This window comes from Thalassophryne amazonica, chromosome 4, assembly GCF_902500255.1.
Source record: "Thalassophryne amazonica chromosome 4, fThaAma1.1, whole genome shotgun sequence".
Lineage (NCBI taxonomy): Eukaryota > Metazoa > Chordata > Actinopteri > Batrachoidiformes > Batrachoididae > Thalassophryne > Thalassophryne amazonica.
Window position 1 is genome coordinate 134,164,665 of NC_047106.1, and position 21,245 is coordinate 134,185,909.

The window sequence follows — 21,245 nt, forward strand, 5'->3', positions numbered from 1 at the left end:
TTTCTCAAAGTGTCCACTCGGATATTCCTCACAGGTCCAGAAAAAATTTTGATAAAGCAACGCGCGCCGTCTCGAGCAGCGTGTGAAACAAAGGAATTCAGCCGAGAGGGCGGGACCACATCTCACTCAAGGCCTGCCCACAGGGAAATGACGTCACCGACACGCGTGAAAAAAACTCACGCATGCGCACGAGGGTTCAAGCATGATTGGTGTAAATCCGCATGTCATTCAATCCATACAGTTAAAAAAATAAAATAAAAGGGTTTGGTTTATTATCTAAGAGACCTCGTATGTCATTTTTTGGTCCAAAGATCTGACTGCATTTATTTCAATGCAGGTCTACTTTAACAATCTGCTGCATCAGCCACTTCATGTCATACTGTGAATGGGCTCAAAGGAGATGCTTGTCAAGCACTCACTTTTCTTCCAAAATAAGGTGTCCAAATTTTAAATAATATTTTTAAATAAAATATTTGTTATATTAAATTGTAACATGAGCAGTACGAGTGACTAAGAATAGCCTTGAAGCTCAGAAAAAGTAATTTAAAAAAGAAATCAGTACAACAAAACAGACCAAAGTTCAGTTTTTATTTTTAAAGATATAAAGATTTAAAGAAGAATAAGTGAGCTCAGACAGCATGGAGAAAATGGGGAAACACCCCTAACCCTAACCATGTTCAGTTCTTGAAATTTCTGAGTTATTCTTTCTGAGTGTGGACCCAAACTTGCATCAGGTCCCAAGCTGCCTCAGGCAGAGTACAAGCCAGCTGTATGTATGTGTATATACATACAAATCTGTATATTTTAAGAGCAACAGAGGCTGTTTGCTTTTTACCCGAGGCATCCGTCCGTCCGTCTGTCTGTGCTCAGCATCAGTCCAGTTCTATTATTGCCAGGGTCTTCAAATTCACAGGGATCATTCTTGGGACACAGACTTTGGACAAGTTCAAAGATGGCTAACCTTGACCTATTTTAAGAGGTCAAAAGGACACATTCTGTTTCCTATTTTATGCTCATATGACTGAGGATATTTTAACATTGCGTTATATTTACATGCTGCATTCATGTGAAGGCACACATTCACACTTTGATTTCACTACACTACTTGTGAAGTTAGCGACACCAGCAACCATTGTCAATTGTCCTCCGGGGGCCAGAGCAGGCGACATCGAAGGACATTTGAAATCGCTGGCTAAGGCTAAGCGTAAATTTGGTAAGATTGTAATTCACGTCGGCAGTAATGACACTCGGTTACGCCAATCGGAGGTCACTAAAATTAACATTAAATCGGTGTGTAACTTTGCAAAAACAATATCGGACTCTGTAGTTTTCTCTGGGCCCCTCCCCAATCAGACCGGGAGTGACATGTTTAGCCGCATGTTTCTCCTTGAATTGCTGGCTGTCTGAGTGGTGTCCAAAAGATGAGGTGGGCTTCAGTGATAATTGGCAAAGCTTCTGGGGAAAACCTGGTCTTGTTAGGAGAGACGGCATCCATCCCACTTTAGAGGGAGCAGCTCTCATTTCTAGAAATCTGGCCAATTTTTTGGGATCCTCCAAACTGTGACTGTCTAGCGTTGGGACCAGGAGGCAGAGCTGTGGTCTTATACACCTCTCTGCAGCTTCTCTCCCCCTGCCTCCCCTTATTACCCCATCCCGTAGAAAACGGTGCCTGCTCCCAGACCACCAATAACTAGCAAAAAATCTATTTAAGCATAAAAATTCAAAAAGAAAAAATAATATAGCACCTTCAATTGCACCACAGACTAAAACAGTAAATGTGGTCTATTAAACATTAGGTCTCTTTCTTCTAAGTCCCTGTTGGTAAATGATATAATAATTGATCAACGTATTGATTTATTCTGCCTAACAGAACTTGGTACAGCAGGATGAATATGTTAGTTTAAATGAGTCAACACCCCCGAGTCACACTAACTGTCAGAATGCTCGTAGCACCGGGCCGGGGGCGGAGGATTAGCAGCAATCTTCCATTCCAGCTTATTAATTAATCAAAAACCTAGACAGAGCTTTAATTCTTTGAAAGCTGTCTCTTAGTCTTGTCCATCCAAATTGGAAGTCCCAAAAACCAGTTTTATTGTTATTATCTATCGTCCACCTGGTCGTTACTGTGAGTTTCTCTGTGAATTTTCAGACCTTTTGTCTGACTTAGTGCTTAGCTCAGATAAGATAATTATAGTGGGCGATTTTAACATCCACACAGATGCTGGAAATGACAGCCTCAACACTGCATTAATCTATTATTAGACTCCTATCGGCTTTGCTCAAAAAGTAAATGAGTCCACCCACCACTTTAATCATATTTTAGATCTTGTTCTGACTTATGGTATGGAAATAGAAGACTTAACAGTATTCCCTGAAAACTCCCTTCTGTCTGATCATTTTTAATAACATTTACATTTACCCTGATGGACTACCCTGCAGTGGGGAATAAGTTTCATTACACTAGAAGTCTTTCAGAAAGCGCTGTAACTAGGTTTAAGGATATGATTCCTTCTTTATGTTCTCTAATGTCATATACCAATACAGAGCAGAGTAGCTACCTAAACTCTGTAAGGGAGCTAGAGTATCTCGTCAATAGTTTTACATCCTCATTGAAGACAACTTGGATGCTGTAGCTCCTCTGAAAAAGAGAGCTTTAAAATCAGAAGTGTCTGACCTCCGTGGTATAACTCACAAACTCGTAGCTTAAAGCAGATAACCCGTAAGTGGAGAGGAAATGGCGTCTCACTAATTTAGAAGATCTTCACTTAGCCTGAAAAAAGAGTTTGTTGCTCTATAAGAAAAGCCCTCCGTGAAGCTAGGACATCTTTCTACTCATCACTATTGAGAAAATAAGAACCACCCAGGTTTCTTTTCAGCACTGTAGCCAGGCTGACAAAGAGTCAGAGCTCTATTGAGCTGAGTATTCCATTAACTTTAACTAGTGATGACTTCATGACTTTCTTTGCTAACAAAATTTTGACTATTAGAGAAAAAATTACTCATAACCATCCCAAAGATGTATCGTTATCTTTGGCTGCTTTCAGTGATGCCGGTATTTGGTTAGACTCTTTCTCTCCGATTGTTCTGTCTGAGTTATTTTCATTAGTTACTTCATCCAAACCATCAACATGCTTATTAGACCCCATTCCTGCCAGGCTGCTCAAGGAAGTCCTACCATTATTTAATGCTTCAATCTTAAATATGATCAATCTATCTTTGTTAGTTGGTTATGTACCACAGGCCTTTAAGGTGGCAGTAATTAAACCATTACTTAAAAAGCCATCACTTGACCCAGCTATCTTAGCTAATTATATGCCAATCTCCAACCTTCCTTTTCTCTCAAAGATTCTTGAGAGGGTAGTTGTAAAACAGCTAACTGATCACCTGCAGAGGAATGGTCTATTTGAAGAGTTTCAGTCAGGTTTTAGAATTCATCATAGTACAGAAACAGCATTAGTGAAGGTTACAAATGATCTTCTTATGGCTTCGGACAGTGGACTTATCTCTGTGCTTGTTCTGTTGGACCTCAGTGCTGCTTTTGATACTGTTGACCATAAAATGTTATTACAGAGATTAGAGCATGTCATAGGTATTAAAGGCACTGCGCTGCGGTGGTTTGAATCATATTTGTCTAATAGATTACAGTTTGTTCATGTAAATGGGGAATCTTCTTCACAGACTAAAGTTAATTATGGAGTTCCACAAGGTTCTGTGCTAGGACCAATTTTATTCACTTTATACATGCTTCCCTTGGGCAGTATTATTAGACGGTATTGCTTAAATTTTCATTGTTACGCAGATGATACCCAGCTTTATCTATCCATGAAGCCAGAGGATACACACCAATTAGCTAAACTGCAGGATTGTCTTACAGACATAAAGACATGGATGACCTCTAATTTCCTGCTTTTAAACTCAGATAAAACTGAAGTTATTGTACTTGGCCCCACAAATCTGGAAGCATGGTGTCTAACCAGATCGTTACTCTGGATGCATTTCCCTGATCTCTGGTAATACTGTGAGAAATCTTGGAGTTATTTTTGATCAGGATATGTCATTCAAAGCGCATATTAAACAAATATGTAGGACTGCCTTTTTTCATTTACGCAATATCTCTAAAATCAGAAAGGTCTTGTCTCAGAGTGATGCTGAAAAACTAATTCATGCATTTATTTCCTCTAGGCTGGACTGTTGTAATTCATTATTATCAGGTTGTCCTAAAAGTTCCCTAAAAAGCCTTCAGTTGGTTCAGAATGCTGCAGCTAGAGTACTGACGGGGACTAGCAGGAGAGAGCATATCTCACCCGTGTTGGCCTCTCTTCATTGGCTTCCTGTTAATTCTAGAATAGAATTTAAAATTCTTCTTCTTACTTATAAGGTTTTGAATAATCAGGTCCCATCTTATCTTAGGGACCTCGTAGTACCATATCACCCCAATAGAGCGCTTCGCTCTCAGACTGCGGGCTTACTTGTAGTTCCTAGGGTTTGTAAGAGTAGAATGGGAGGCAGAGCCTTCAGCTTTCAGGCTCCTCTCCTGTGGAACCAGCTCCCAATTCAGATCAGGGAGACAGACATCCTCTCTACTTTTAAGATTAGGCTTAAAATTTCCTTTTCGCTAAGGCTTATAGTTAGGGCTGGATCGGGTGACCCTGGACCATCCCTTGGTTATGTTGCTTTAGACGTAGACTGTGGGGGGGTTCCCATGATGCACTGTTTCTTTCTTTTTTTGCTCCGTATGCATCACTCTGCATTTAATCATTAGTGATCGATCTCTGCCCCCCTTCTCGGCATGTCTTTTTCCTGGTTCTTTCCCTCAGCCCCAACCAGTCTCAGCAGAAGACTGCCCCTCCCTGAGCCTGGTTCTGCTGGAGGTTTTTCTTCCTGTTAAAAGGGAGTTTTTCCTTCCCACTGTGGCCAAGTGCTTGCTCATAGGGGGTCGTTTTGACCGTTGGGGTTTTTCATGGTTATTGTATGGCCTTGCCTTGCAATATGGAGCGCCTTGGGGCAACTGTTTGTTGTGATTTGGCGCTATATAAGAACAAAGTTGATTGATTGATTGACTACAGTTATGACTATTTTCTCTAGTATAAATCATGTTTTGATTTTGTCATGTATTTTTTTTTATTAATAGTGTAGGAGGTCTTGGGATTTACACTCTGTAACATCTAGTGAAAAAAAATCACATTATCATTAATAATAATAATTTGTTTAATTTTGTTTTTGTTTTTGTTTATTTTTTATATTGTTATTATTTATCAATTTCATCAATTTTTATTTATATAGCGCCAAATCACAACAAACAGTTGCCCCAAGGCGCTTTATATTGTAAGGCAAGGCCATACAATAATTACGTAAAAACCCCAACGGTCAAAACGACCCCCTGTGAGCAAGCACTTGGCGACAGTGGGAAGGAAAAACTCCCTTTTAACAAGAAGAAACCTCCAGCAGAACCAGGCTCAGGGAGGGGCAGTCTTCTGCTGGGACTGGTTGGGGCTGAGGGAGAGAACCAGGAAAAGACATGCTGTGGAGGGGAGCAGAGATCAATCACTAATGATTAAATGCAGAGTGGTGCATACAGAGCAAAAAGAGAAAGAAACACTCAGTGCATCATGGGAACCCCCCAGCAGTCTAAGTCTATGGCAGCACAACTAAGGGATGGTTCAGGGTCACCTGATCCAGCCCTAACTATAAGCTTTAGCAAAAAGGAAAGTTTTAAGCCTAATCTTAAAAGTAGAGAGGGTGTCTGTCTCCCTGATCCGAATTGGGAGCTGGTTCCACAGGAGAGGAGCCTGAAAGCTGAAGGCTCTGCCTCCCATTCTACTCTTACAAACCCTAGGAACTACAAGTAAGCCTGCAGTCTGAGAGCGAAGCGCTCTATTGGGGTGATATGGTACTATGAGGTCCCTAAGATAAGATGGGACCTGATTATTCAAAACCTTATAAGTAAGAAGAAGAATTTTAAATTCTATTCTAGAATTAACAGGAAGCCAATGAAGAGAGGCCAATATGGGTGAGATATGCTCTCTCCTTCTAGTCCCCGTTAGTACTCTAGCTGCAGCATTTTGAATTACTGAAGGCTTTTCAGGGAACTTTTAGGACACCTGATAATAATGAATTACAATAGTCCAGCCTAGAGGAAATAAATGCATGAATTAGTTTTTCAGCATCACTCTGAGACAAGACCTTTCTAATTTTAGAGATATTGCGTAAATGCAAAAAAGCAGTCCTACATATTTGTTTAATATGCGCTTTGAATGACATATCCTGATCAAAAATGACTCCAAGATTTCTCACAGTATTACTAGAGGTCAGGGTAATGCCATCCAGTGTTTCTGTACTATGATGAATTCTAAAACCTGACTGAAACTCTTCAAATAGACCATTCCTCTGCAGATGATCAGTTAGCTGTTTTACAACTACCCTTTCAAGAATTTTTGAGAGAAAAGGAAGGTTGGAGATTGGCCTATAATTAGCTAAGATAGCTGGGTCAAGTGATGGCTTTTTAAGTAATGGTTTAATTACTGCCACCTTAAAAGCCTGTGGTACATAGCCAACTAATAAAGATAGATTGATCATATTTAAGATCGAAGCATTAAATAATGGTAGGGCTTCCTTGAGCAGCCTGGCAGGAATGGGGTCTAATAGACATGTTGATGGTTTGGATGAAGTAACTAATGAAAATAACTCAGACAGAACAATCTGAGAGAAAGAGTCTAACCAAATACCGGCATCACTGAAAGCAGCCAAAGATAATGATACGTCTTTGGATGGTTATGAGTTATTTTTTTCTCTAATAGTTAAAATTTTATTAGCAAAGAAAGTCATGAAGTCATTACTAGTTAAAGGAATACTCGGCTCAATAGAGCTCTGACTCTTTGTCAGCCTGGCTACAGTGCTGAAAAGAAACCTGGGGTTGTTCTTATTTTCTTCAATTAGTGATGAGTAGTAAGATGTCCTAGCTTTACAGAGGGCTTTTTTTTATAGAGCAACAGACTCTTTTTCCAGGCTAAGTGAAGATCTTCTAAATTAGTGAGACGCCATTCCTCTCCAACTTATGGGTTATCTGCTTTAAGCTGCGAGTTTGTGAGTTATACCACGGAGTCAGGCACTTCTGATTTAAAGCTCTCTTTTTCAGAGGACCTACAGCATCCAAAGTTGTCTTCAATGAGGATGTAAAACTATTGACGAGATACTCTATCTCACTTACAGAGTTTAGGTAGCTACTCTGCACTGTGTTGGTATATGGCATTAGAGAACATAAAGAAGGAATCATATCCTTAAACCTAGTTACAGCGCTTTCTGAAAGACTTCTAGTGTAATGAAATTTATTCCCCACTGCTGGGTAGTCCATCAGAGTAAATGTAAATGTTATTAGAAATGATCAGACAGAAGGGAGTTTCAGGGAATACTGTTAAGTCTTCAATTTCCATACCATAAGTCAGAACAAGATCTAAGATATGATTAAAGTGGTGGGTGGACTCATTTACATTTTGAGCAAAGTCAATTGAGTCTAATAATAGATTAAATGCAGTGTTGAGGCTGTCATTCTCAGCATCTGTGTGGATGTTAAAATCGCCCACTATAATTATCTTATCTGAGCTAAGCACTAAGTCAGACAAAAGGTCTGAAAATTCACAGAGAAACTCACAGTAACGACCAGGAGGACGTATGGCTTAATTCTGCCTTGCTTTATATTGTTTCATTGGGCCTCATGTATCAATGTGGCGCACTTGTGGCGTACATTTACGGTGTAAAGTTGAAGTACACCAAAGTTGCCGTGACGTGTATCAAGCAGTGCGCATCTGCCCATTTCCGGCGTACGCCTGATATGACCTTGATAAATGCAGCGGGTGAAAACAATCGTAATTATAATAAACACGCCCATAAATATTCAGACTCTGCTTCAGACACACCCTCATTTTATGACATGGAAGACAGGAAGACGGCAAAGAAAAAGAACTCCACCAATCACGACGCGTGCCAATAGAGCATCAAAAGCGGCCGTCGTATTAATTGTTTTGTAGTATAATCAAAAAAGTGTTACAGTGGTCCCTCGTTTATCGCGGGAGTTAAGTGCTCAGCGTTATTTTTACAATTATTATAGACGTTTTAAAGCTGTAACACTCTCAACGTTCAAACCTTAGTAGAAAAATAAGACCAACCTGTTTTCAGGCCCAAACATTTGTTTGAGAAATAAAAATAGAACGTTTTTCTATAAATAATTATGATGGCTTTTAGAAATTACGAATTTAATTGTAACGATCAACATACGAGGTTGGACACATAAGAAATTATTAATAGTGACTGACCAGTATTTCACAGTTCCTCTGATCGCGCCTCTGATCATCCTGACGCCGCGCCTTTTTCCTCTGAGTCAAACCTCGCTGCAGGTGTTTTTGTCCGAGTGAAGGACACAGTTGTGGGTAGTTGTTGGTGCTCTTTTTTTCTTCTGGGCAAGAAGATTCTTATAAACAGACACGCAGAACACAATGCACTGTAAAAAAAAAACTAAAAGCATGCAAAATTGGACTAAAAAAATCTGCGAAACTGCGAGGCCGCGAAAGGTGAACCGCGTTATAGCGAAGGGACCACTGTATTCTCTTTTCACGTCAATAATTCTTGACATGTGGATATTTGCTCACTCAATTAATAAGACACGCCTAATTTTTCAGATTTCTTTATTTTTAAAATGTATTTCTTTATTTATTTTATTGTAACAAACGAATGGAGAAGGCAAAACCTGATTGCAGCACGGGCGAAGGGCATGAGAACACTACAGTTGTAATAATTAATTTCATTGTCTAAAACGATCACACCACATAAAGTTAAGGTCAGCGCTGCCAGGCTGTGGAGAAAAAGGTGAGCAGCGCTTTCTTTGCGGTCAGCGCTGTGGCCACGGATCGTGCTCGATAGACCAACAATTTGTATTAATTATTATGTAGTATAATCAGCAAAGTGTTATTTATGTAACATATGCATTGATTTGTATGATGGCACTGTTTATCTTGTTGATCATTTACATTTTTATGTGGATTCCAGTGCTGGTTCATTTTGGTGTATAATTTACACCACCTCTCGACCTGGTGTATATTTTCAGCGCAGCGTACGCCAATGACCACATTGATAAATGCCAAGTAGCGCAGCCATTTTGGCGTACACCCCATATACGCTCAAATATCGCCGTACGCACGTTGATACATGAGGCCCATTGTGTCTAAAGTCCATTTGTTGCATGACACTTGGAAAAATCAGTCAGTCAAATATTATAACTGCTGATTCAGGGCTTTCCCAGGAATCAAAGCACTAAATGAAATAAACTCCAATAATAAAAGAGTAAATGCCAGTAATAAAAAGTACATGCCAACAATGCACAAAAATCCCCAATTAAAGAGCTGATAATACAGAAAACAAGTTGTGGTTTACACTACGGAACAACTTATACTCTGGAAAATATGTCACTTTGAAAACAAGTCAACATGACAGTAAATCTGTATTTCATACTTTTAAGTAGATTTTACATTTAATCCGTGTTCCGTATGCATGCTGACAAACATATTCATACACCTGGGCAGGGGGGTATGAATGTGATCCATTACACCACTACACATTACAAAAAAATCTGAAACACCAACCATACTGACTGTAAGAGATAATAAGCAGCAGTCACCACTAGAACCCTGTGATTACAGCTGCAGGCTCACCAATGTGTAGATGCCAGTATTTTGTTTTATTTTAAGGTCATTGTGCATGTTCAAAGATGCCAACATGGTACGCCTGCACGATATGAGGAAAACCTTGTATTGTGCAATATTGCTGTTGAATGTGCAGTGACGATATGACTTGCGATAAATGAATAAATATTTGATCAACGCACTTCCTGTGGTCATTTGATGTAAGCTTTGTTTGCAACCACATCAGTAGATGACGACTTAAGATAAAGTTTACTTTTCAGATTTCAGAAGAAGTTGACACAGTGCCAGGTGCACATACTCTGCAATAATAACAGAAGTGCTGAACGTTGTGTACACTGCCGAAAATACACCTGTGGCAAATGTAGGGAAGACGCACCTTGGGAATGTGGAAACTGCTAGTTATGACAACTGTATGCTACATTTGTGTGCTTTGTGTAGCCTCCATATGTAAAAAGCCTTTTCTTTGGGAGAAATAAAATGTTTTCTTCCTGATGTTATACCTTCTGTTTGTTGTTATTCCAAGATGAAATGATTTTTTGTTGGGTTGGGGGGGGGGGGGTTGCTAATCCCAGTTCTATGACAGTGTGACCTTAGTACAGTAAATTGTCATTGTATTTGGTGTTTAGCCTACAACCAAATTACCATTCATGAAGGATTTTCATCAGAAATACTTCTGTCCTTCTTAAAATGACAGGCAATTATTACAATAACTGTTTTTTTTTAATGACAAATAGAAAACGTATCTTGGATCAAATGATAAAAATAGGGTAAAACTGTTTGTTGGCTAAATAAAATATAAAATGAAAAAGAAATAAGATATGACCTAACCCTAACCCTAATCAGACATGACAGAGGAATGTGGCCTGGACACAGGTGTCATCAGATAAAAGCAGCCTATTGTTTCTTTGGATTGTGCCAATTAACACTTGAAAGCCCAGACAGTTTCACTTGAGCTGCATGTTAATTCCTCTCCAAATGTTAGCATATGGAGAGGAATTAACATGTTTTGCAAAGAGGAGGGGGCAGGCAGCAGAAACAAAAATCTCTGGGCCTACAGGTGTTAACAAACAATTGAACAGGTACCTTGTAAAATGCCCGGTGAGTGTATATTTACTGCTTATGAAACACGGGGCACTTACCCTTAAATCTTTTTTAATCATAACCAATCCTGTTTATCTGTGCACATTTTTATCAGGCATTTCAAATCCAAAAAGTAAATCAGACTTCTAAACATAAAAATTTCTAAAATTATCTTCCTCGGACTCAAACTAAAAATCTCTACAACTTCATATAAATTAATTAAAAATATAAAAGGTAAGATGGTGGGTTGCATAAGTAATCAGCCTCTTTGGTATAATACCTGTAAATAATCAGTTTTATTGCCAGTTTTCTTCAGACAAGTCAGGGGATGGATACATGAACATTTCCAAGTCACTGAATATGTCTTGGGCTTTATTTATGGCCCCTTCACACTAGGGCTGCAACAAACGATTATTTGGATCATTGATGAATCTGAAGGGGTTTCAACACAATTAATCGGATTAGCGGGGAATTTTTTAAAAATGTGCCAGGGAAACAATTTTTCTCTCCTTCCATCACTTTATTTAACAACAGAACATTTTTTGAAAACTTAAAATACTTGAAAATCAACAAATCGTCAAATGTCCCTTGGCTGTTGAAATATAAAATAATAAAGAATAAAACAGTTAATAATAAAGAACAAACATAATTATTTCAAATGACATTGCTTTATCAAAGTGCTGAGTTGCCATAAAACAACAATGAAACATATAAATGTTTTAAAATATATGGTGAAAAAGAGGTATTTTGTTGCTGCAAATGAGCAATTAGCATAACCAGGTAACCATAAAACCTAAATCAAAAACTGTAGCCTGACTCATTATATGTGTAACATTCTCTGTATAACTTGTAAACTATGTGGTCATTTCACAATAAGCACTCTAGTGACATACTACGCTCAACAAAAATATAAACGCAACACTTTTGGTTTTGCTCCCATTTTGTATGAGATGAACTCAAAGATCTACAACTTTTTCCACATACACAATATCACCATTTCCCTCAAATATTGTTCACAAACCAGTCTAAATCTGTGATAGTGAGCACTTCTCCTTTGCTGAGATAATCCATCGCACCTCACAGGTGTGCCATATCAAGATGCTGATTAGACACCATGATTAGTGCACAGGTGTGCCTTAGACTGTCCACAATAAAAGACCACTCTGAAAGGTGCAGTTTTGTTTTATTGGGGGGGGGATACCAGTCAGTATCTGGTGTGACCACCATTTGCCTCATGCAGTGCAACACATCTCCTTCGCATAGAGTTGATCAGGTTGTCAATTGTGGCCTGTGGAATGTTGGTCCACTCCTCTTCAATGGCTGTGCGAAGTTGCTGGATATTGGCAGGAACTGGTACACGCTGTCGTATACGCCGGTCCAGAGCATCCCAAACATGCTCAATGGGTGACATGTCCGGTGAGTATGACGGCCATGCAAGAACTGGGACATTTTCAGCTTCCAAGAATTGTGTACAGATCCTTGCAACATGGGGCCGTGCATTATCCTGCTGCAACATGAGGTGATGTTCTTGGATGTGGCACAACAATGGGCCTCAGGATCTCGTCACGGTATCTCTGTGCATTCAAAATGCCATCAATAAAATGCACCTGTGTTCGTCGTCCATAACAGACACCTGCCCATACCATAACCCCACCTCCACCATGGGCCACTCGATCCACAACACTGACATCAGAAAACTGCTCACCCACACAATGCCACACACGGTGTCTGCCATCTGCCCTGGACAGTGTGAACCGGGATTCATCTGTGAAGAGAACACCTCTCCAACGTGCCAAACGCCAGCGAATGTGAGCATTTGCCCACTCAAGTCGGTTACGACGACGAACTGGAGTCAGGTTGAGACCCCAATGAGGATGACGAGCATGCAGATGAGCTTCCCTGAGATGGTTTCTGACAGTTTGTGCAGAAATTCTTTGGTTATGCAAACCGATTGTTTCAGCAGCTGTCCGAGTGGCTGGTCTCAGATGATCTTGGAGGTGAACATGCTGGATGTGGAGGTCCTGGGCTGGTGTGGTTACACGTGGTCTGCGGTTGTGAGGCTGGTTGGATGTACTGCCAAATTCTCTGAAACACCTTTGGAGACGGCTTATGGTAGAGAAATGAACATTCAATACATGAGCAACAGCTCTGGTTGACATTCCTGCTGTCAGCATGCCAACTACATACTCCCTCAAATCTTGTGACATCTGTGGCATTATGCTGTGTGATAAAACTGCACCTTTCAGAGTGGCCTTTTATTGTGGGCAGTCTAAGGCACACCTGTGCACTAATCATGGTGTCTAATCAGCATCTTGATATGGCACACCTGTGAGGTGGGATGGATTATCTCAGCAAAGGAGAAGTGCTCACTATCACAGATTTAGACTGGTTTGTGAACAATGTTTGAGGGAAATGGTGATATTGTGTATGTGGAAAAAGTTTTAGATCTTTGAGTTCATCTCATACAAAATGGGAGCAAAACCAAAAGTGTTGCGTTTATATTTTTGTTGAGTGTATTTGTATTTCTTCATAACTGATGTAAATAAAGTCCAAGACATATTCAGTGACTTGTAAATGTTCATGTATCCATCCCCTGACTTGTCTGAAGAAAACTGGCAATAAAACTGATTATTTACAGGTATTATACCAAAGGGGCTGATTATGCAACCCATCACCTTTGCTTTTATATTTTTAATTAATTTATATCAAGTTGTAGAGATTTGCTTTCAGGTTGAGTCTAAGGAAGATAATTTTAGAAGGTTTTATTTTGAGAAGCCTGATTTACTTTTTGTATTTGAAATGCCATAAACTAATTAAAATGCCTGGAATACCAAGGGGCTGAATACTTTTGCGAACTACTGTAAACAACATCATTGAAACTGTCGATATAAAAGGAGCCATGATAGAGAAGAAGCTGCAATAACAGAGAGAGATTTTGGAAGACAGATAACTGGAGATTAGTATGAAGAAAACAGAATATTTGATTTTTTAACGTATATTAGAATGAATAATTTAGCATATTGAGAAGACTAAAAAATGTTTTTTTTCATAGAATAAATGACAGGTGAAGAATGAGTATTGGTTGAAAAAATAAATGATATAGTGAAATTTGGCGAGCAGATTGTATATGGAGTGTTGTGTAACTGAAGAATTACAACAAGGATTAAAGCCTGGATTTAGAAAGGAGTCATAAGACACACAGTGGTGTACAGGTTAAGACATGTGAGGTGAAGGGAGCTCAGGAGAAGACGCTGGGTGTGCCAGAAGTGAATGTGACGAGATGGATGTGTGGAGCTACCAAAATGGACAGAATAAGAAAATAGAAAATTGGAGGAACAATAAAAGTGGAAGCATCAAAGAAGGTGTGGAAAAGTTGGCTGATGTGGTTTGGACATGTAATGACAAGAGATGATGAATATATTGCAACAAGCAATGGGACTGGAAGTACAGAGTAAAAGCATGAGAAGAAGGTTGAAGGCAGTGACGGTTCTGTGCTGAACCATGGCCCCACCCAACCCGAGAAACCTAGGATCACTGCAGCTCAGGCTGTTTTTCATTGGACCTTAACATCTACGAGGTTTGTCCATAAAGTATCGTACCTTTTTATTTTTTTTTTAACTATATGGATTTGATTCATATGTTTTCACGTCAGACAAGCTTGAACCCTCGTGCGCATGCGTGAGTTTTTCCACGCCTGTCGGTGATGTTATTCACCTGTGAAAGGAGTGGTCCCGCCCCGTCGTCGGATTTTCATTGTCTGGAAATGGCGGAATGATTTGGGGGTTTTTTCCATCAGAATTTTTTCAGAAGCTGTTAGAGACTGGCACCTGGAAACTATTCGAAAAATGTATCTGGCTTTCGGTGAAAATTTTATGGGCTTCACAGAGAATAAGGTCTGGTAGTACACCTTTAAGGACCCCTTTAAGGACGCTCAGCACGCCGCGCTCTGAGCTGCGACGACACGGCACAAGCCACCGGACCATTTCTGAGCTGATGGCTCTGTGGATACGAGACCGTCATGTGCTCTTTCTCTGGTTATCACAAGAGCTGGACATCAGCCATTTTTCGGCAGATTTCACTTTTAACAAGAGATTTTGTCATGGAAAGCCGCGCGGAGGCTTCGCACGTCACGATTCGCTTTGGAAGCAAGACAAAGGAACACCTCCGTTTCGGCGTGTCAGAGGACAAGTTTGGACATGTCCAGCTCTCCACAATTTCACTGATACTTACTGGACTGGTAAGCATTGAAAGCCGAGATAGACATGTTGTTCAAACACAATTCAAGCCGTTAATACTGCGAAAGTAACCGGAAGTTACCACGTACTCTCAATGATTTCGAGAATTGTGATGAAATTTTTAAATCATTCAAAAATTGGATCCCTTTTTCAAATCTGGTGCTGATGACAGCCTTAACTACGACATATACAAAGTTTGTCCAAGATTGACAAAGCTGGATCAAGAAATTACTGTGATGCTTCAAAACGCGCCCTGACTTGCTATTCATGATTAAACGGGAAGGAACGGCACTCTGCAGGATAGCCCCATGAGGTGACCCTTTGTGCAGAGCTTTTTCTGCCACTGTTGGATATGTTTGGCTTTCATCAGTTCGTGCACGTACAGCAGGGGAATCCATGACTGTGTCTCCGGGTGTAGATGTTGTCACTCTTGTGTTTCTTCCTCTTTTTGTATCAGCCATCAGTAATGCGCGGGTCAGGTTTTTTTTTGTTTTTTTTTTTTTACACCTATACCCACCCAACATATTATGAGATCCAATCCACATCTCCAGACCCATAAACACAGTCACTCAAACACACACTTTCTCTCTCCAGTTTTTTCATAGTCAAAACTGATGACTGCCAGCCTGTAAATGTATTTTTATTAATATTTGACAATTTGTGAGCCAGATGGCACAGTGACTTAGTGGTTAGCACTGTTGGCTCACAGCAAGAAGGTCATGAGATCGATTCCCATTCCCTCCGGGTGCTTCAGCTTCCTCCCACATCCAAAGACATGCAGGTTAGGTGGGTTTGAAACTTTAAAGTGTCCATAAGTGTGCGTGCGGGTGTGAATGTGTTTGTTCGTCTATTTGTGTACTTCTTGAGGGTAACTGTGGCAACTCTGCATACAGTGTTAAATTAACACTTCCAGTGTACATATGTTGCTACTCTGCCTAGCATGGGACCATATGTTCACTGTCACTGTGTTAATTTAACACTTCCAGTGTACATATGGTGCTACTCTACCAGCGTGGGACCATATGTTCACTGTCAGTGTTAAATTAACACTTCCAGTGTACATATGGTGCTACTCTGCCCAGCGTGGGACCATATGTACACTGTCAGTGTTAAATTAACACTTCCAGTGTACATATGGTGCTACTCTGCCCAGCGTGGGACCATATGTTCACTGTCACTGTGTTAATTTAACACTTCCAGTGTACATATGGTGCTACTCTGCCTAGCGTGGGACCATATGTTCACTGTCACTGTGTTAATTTAACACTTCCAGTGTACATATGGTGCTACTCTACCAGCGTGGGACCATATGTTCACTGTCAGTGTTAAATTAACACTTCCAGTGTACATATGGTGCTACTCTGCCCAGCGTGGGAACATATATTCACTGTCACTGTGTTAATTTAACACTGCCAGTGTACATATGGTGCTACTCTGGCCAGCGTGGGAACATATGTTCACTGTGAGTGTTAAATTAACACTTCCAGTGTACATATGGTGCTACTCTGCCCAGCGTGGGAACATATATTTACTGTCACTGTGTTAATTTAACACTGCCAGTGTACATACGGTGCTACTCTGGCCAGCGTGGGAACATATGTTCACTGTGAGTGTTAAATTAACACTTCCAGTGTACATATGGTGCTACTCTGACCAGTGTGGGACCATATGTTCACTGTCACGGTGTGCCAGTGTACATATGGTGCTACTCTGGCCAGCGTGGGACCATATGTTCACTGTCACAGTGTTAATTTAACACTGGTGATTTTACTGCATAGCAGTGTGTTCTCCTGAAACTGAAGCATTGTGTGAGTGGAGTGAGTGGAACAGGAAGAACTCACTGGAGTGAAGTTTATCGGTTTATCACACACTCGATGGACCTCAGATGGGTGCGTCGTCACCTATGGCCTGCCCATGCGAGTGCAGCAGGTGAAGCAGAGTGCAGTCTCTGGTGCGTGTGTGTGAGAGGGAGAAGAGAAAAGAGACCAGATGACCGTAATCACATCCAGCCTGTCGTATGGCCTTTAGAGAGCATGGACTATAATATCTGTAAATTATTAATTACTTAGTGGGAGCTATATTTGTTACTTTCTAACTCACGCCTCCCACACCTGCAACTTTTTCTCACCAATCTCACCCGACCAGCGGGTGTCCGCGGGTTATAGGTCAACCTACGTGTCACTAATGGCCATGTCTGTTTACAATATCTTCAAAACCCAAAAAGCGATTTCCATTAAATGTGGTCAATAAAGTCAGTGGGCTATCATGTCACAACACAGGTCATGTAAAGGTCATAGGTTTAAGATCAAGGTCAAATCAGAGGTCATCATCTAAAACACATTAATGGCCATATATCTCAGGAACTGGATGAGATGGTGAGACATGGCTTCCTGCATATCCTGTTGCTCTGTTGGGTCAAACAAATGTATCAGACCTCTGATGTCAGTGACATCACGTGACAACATCAAGCAAATTTGAAAAATGATTTGACAGTGGTGATGCACTGCAATCAACTGGATGCCTTGTTGTTAAATTTGAAATATAGCTGTCGTGTCCATGGAATGATGAAAAACTGTTGGACCCACAGCCTTAATAGAACTAATGGCAGATTATTTAAACAGCTGCAGGTTTTCAGTTATCACTGTTCAGTGCCTATTATTATGGAAGTGCAAACAGAGCCCTGAACTATTGTGAGATCTCACAAAAGTATCACAAAATCTCGTAACGGCATTTGTTTTTTGTGTCCCTTTAGGGCCGCTGTAGGAATGATCTCAAATTTCAAGAAAAAAAAAAAATCAGGCTTCTGTATATTAAAAAATTCTAAAATGATGCCCTATAAACTCACAGTGAAAAAATCTCTACATCATGACAAATGAAATAAAAATATTGAAGCCAAAATGATGGGTTGCATAAGTAACCAGGTTTCTGGAGTCAAGTCAGGGGATGGATACATGAACATTTCCAAATAACTGAATACTTGTTGGACTTTATTTATATCAATTACGAAGTAATTTAAACAATATGGCACTCTGTGGTAAATCTGTGTGGAGTAGACAGTTCTCAAAAACTGAGTGACTGTGCAAGAAGGAGAAGAGAAGAAACTCGAGGGGACAGAGCCTTCTCCGTGGTCGGTCCCAGACTCTGGAACGCTCTGCCCCTACACGTCCGATCTGCTCCCACTGTGGAGTGTTTTAAGTCCTGTCTTAAGGCCCACTTTTATTCCTTGGCTTTTAACACCGCGTGAGGTCTACGGTCCTTGTGTCTTATTTTATGTTTATTTTATTGAAATTTATTGTTTTATCATGGTTTTATTTATGTATTATTTTATCTTATCTATTTTACTGTTATTATTGTTATTATTACTATTTTGCATGTCTATGCTTTTGCTGTGCAGCACCTTGGAGACTCGAGTCTGTTTAAATGTGCTTTATAAATAAAGTGTATTGGATTGGATTGAAGAGTGAGGAAAGCCACCAAGACACCGAGACAACCCAGAAGTTACAGGCTTCTGTGGCTGTGATTGGAAAAATTGTGCATATGTGTTTTGCATTTTGCATCACCAGTTGTACCACTTCATGATGAAGTGATAGAGGATTTTTATAAAAAGAAAACTTAAAACAGATTAATTTTGCTTGTTGTGTGGTGAAACATCCTCACAGATCAGCTAAGACCTCCCTGCTGCAATATTCATGCTGAGTGAAATGCTTGTCGTATTTGATGTTGTATTCTAATGCCGTTAGTGCTTTTAGCAGCTATAGGCAGCCTGATCCATTAGGTTCCTTTAATACACAATTATTGAGAAAATAAGCAGCTCATAACTTTTAATGTTGACACCAAACGAACTGTTATGAGAACCACTGCGAGTCCCCAAAAATATGATTTAATAAATACCCGCCGAGGTAGCCTGCTAGCTTAGCTGGGTTGGACTCAAAGAAAGAGGCATGTTCAAGCTTCCTTTGTCACACACTGAGCCACCCCACGGTCCACCCATCGTGATGAAGCCCAAATTAGCAATACCACTGCCACCAACATTGCGATGCCCAGCTATAGGCTTCATATCAGCTGTTCCAGGTCTCTATAGAAAACGTATGAGTGACATCACGCAGGCCTTATCCAGTATATATACACAGTCTATGATTGAGGCTAACAGGAGCAATGATATTAGCATCTCCTCAGATTGCTGAAGCTGCCACTATGACATCAAGACAGCACTTTTTACCACTGAGTGGCCAGATTGGCAGTTTATATCAGATTTATTGCATTTATGTATAAAATCTGATTGCACTGATTGACTGTCCACATTATACAAGGGTTAGGTGAAATGTTCTGCCTCCTACGTGATTATTTCAATAACAAGCAAAATACTCACGTGAATCACATACCTGCTTCAAGCTTGGAATCTTTTCTGTCTGACACTGTCATTACTTTTCCATGCATTCACCTTCTACACATTTAAGCCAACGTCAGACAAGTTTTTGCATCCTGATTGTGAAGACGTCTGGTGTCTTCTATCAGCACTAGTGACGCACAGCTGCCTGCACTTCTGCATCATTAGTGTAACGTGTCCCTTCAGGTGTTCTTTCAGCTTGGGAAAAAGTCAGAGGGTGCGAGATCAGGACGTTACAGTGGGTGTGGTAAAATCTCGTAAAATTTGTGTCGCTGCAACGCATCATGTTTGTCGTGTGGACGAACATTGCCATCCCAAAGAATTGCATTTTTTCCAGGAAGAAACTGCTGCAAACAAGTGCACAGGATTTGCAAAGTGTCCACATGTTGGTTTGACTTGTCAGTATTGCCATGTTCTAAAAACTTGGTGAGGACTATCCCTGCTAAACCTGCTGTGTGTTTGAGCATAGATCTGTGAAAGGCCACTAGAATGGACACCAGCCTGCAGCCTCCAGAACTTATATTTTTCTTACAAACTAGGATCCTTAAAACCAACATGTACTGAACCACATTTGTGTTTGAGTGTGCATTTAAGAAGACAGCAGCACTTATTAAGAATAATAAGAATAAGATTAACTTTATTTATCCCAAAGGAAATTATTTTGCCAGAGTACCAAAACAGTGACAGGAAACAGTGAACAATGTTTTTTTAAGACATTTGCACAAGATGTTCGACAATATTACACATAACTCAGAGTAACTGAAAAACTCTGAATAACTCTGTTCATGATGTATTCATCCTGCAGAGGGGGGAGGAAATATGCAGTCTGATTGCCACAGGTCAGAAAGACCTCCTGTGGTGTTCTGTGGAGCACTTCGGTGGTCTCAGTCTACGACTGAAGGTGCTCTGAAAGGGTATCAGTGTGGCATGCAGGGGGTGGGAGATGCTGTTCTGGATGCTGAGCAGTTTCCTCAACATCCTCTTCTCTGACACCTCCACCAGAGACAGTAGCTCAACCCCCAGGACAGAATCAGCTCTCCTGATGAACATATCTGTTTGTGGCAGCTGCCTTCAGCCTGCTGCCCCCAGCACACTACAGCATAGAGGATGATGCTGGAGACCACCGAGTGATAAAACATCTGCAACATATTTCTGCAGACATTGAAAGATCTGAGCCTCCTGAGGAAGTACAGTTGGCTCTGACCTTTCTTATACACAGCATCTGTGTTTACAGTACAGCCCAGTTTGTTGTCTATGTGGACACGCAGGTACTTGTAGTAATGTCATTGTGGACTAGTCAAAAAATGAATAAATAATAAATGTGCTGCAGAGTAAATTCATCCAATGCAAGTGACAAAGACATTAATGAAAAAGAGTTTACATTTATGCTCTGTCTCACGGTGTTAAAGCTATAGGGCCAGCCAAATTTCACTAAACTGACAAAATTTAGTTTCTGTTGAAATCCAAGCATTATAATGTGTGTTTGTTTTAGAAACATCTTATAAAATTACAGCTCATTTTAATGAAGAGAACATATTTATCTGGGGGAATTCTATAATTAATATTTTATTTACCTTTTCACGGTGTCTGCAGGAGGGCGTGTGTGTGCGTCCTTTGATGTTACCTTTGACCACAGGTGATGCGCGTGCACATGTAGCATGCACGCTGACATCCATAAGATGTCTTGTAAATCGATTCAGAGGTGTTATCAGGTTGTTTTTTTTTTTTTGAAGTATTTATTTCAACCTAGCTTTTACATAATATGAGAAACATGTTAGATTTATACAGAAACACAGCGGTTTCAGAGCTTTTTCCACCACATTGGATTAGCAGCCAGAGAGAGAGACACGC

The 21,245-nt window shown here is 40.3% G+C and overlaps 1 protein-coding gene and 1 long non-coding RNA gene across 6 annotated transcripts in view; one reads left to right on the top strand and one right to left on the bottom strand.

Annotated features, from left to right (window-relative positions):
• The window catches only part of LOC117508788 (kinase suppressor of Ras 1-like), a 230,879-nt gene that overhangs the window by 95,994 nt on the left and 113,640 nt on the right, over positions 1-21,245 (top strand). The window lies entirely within an intron of this gene.
• On the bottom strand, positions 4,606-19,634 carry LOC117508789. The gene is made up of 3 exons (XR_004560195.1): positions 19,504-19,634; positions 15,583-15,595; positions 4,606-4,615 (listed from the first exon to the last, which is right to left on the bottom strand). It is a non-coding gene; the product is annotated as an uncharacterized LOC117508789 (long non-coding RNA).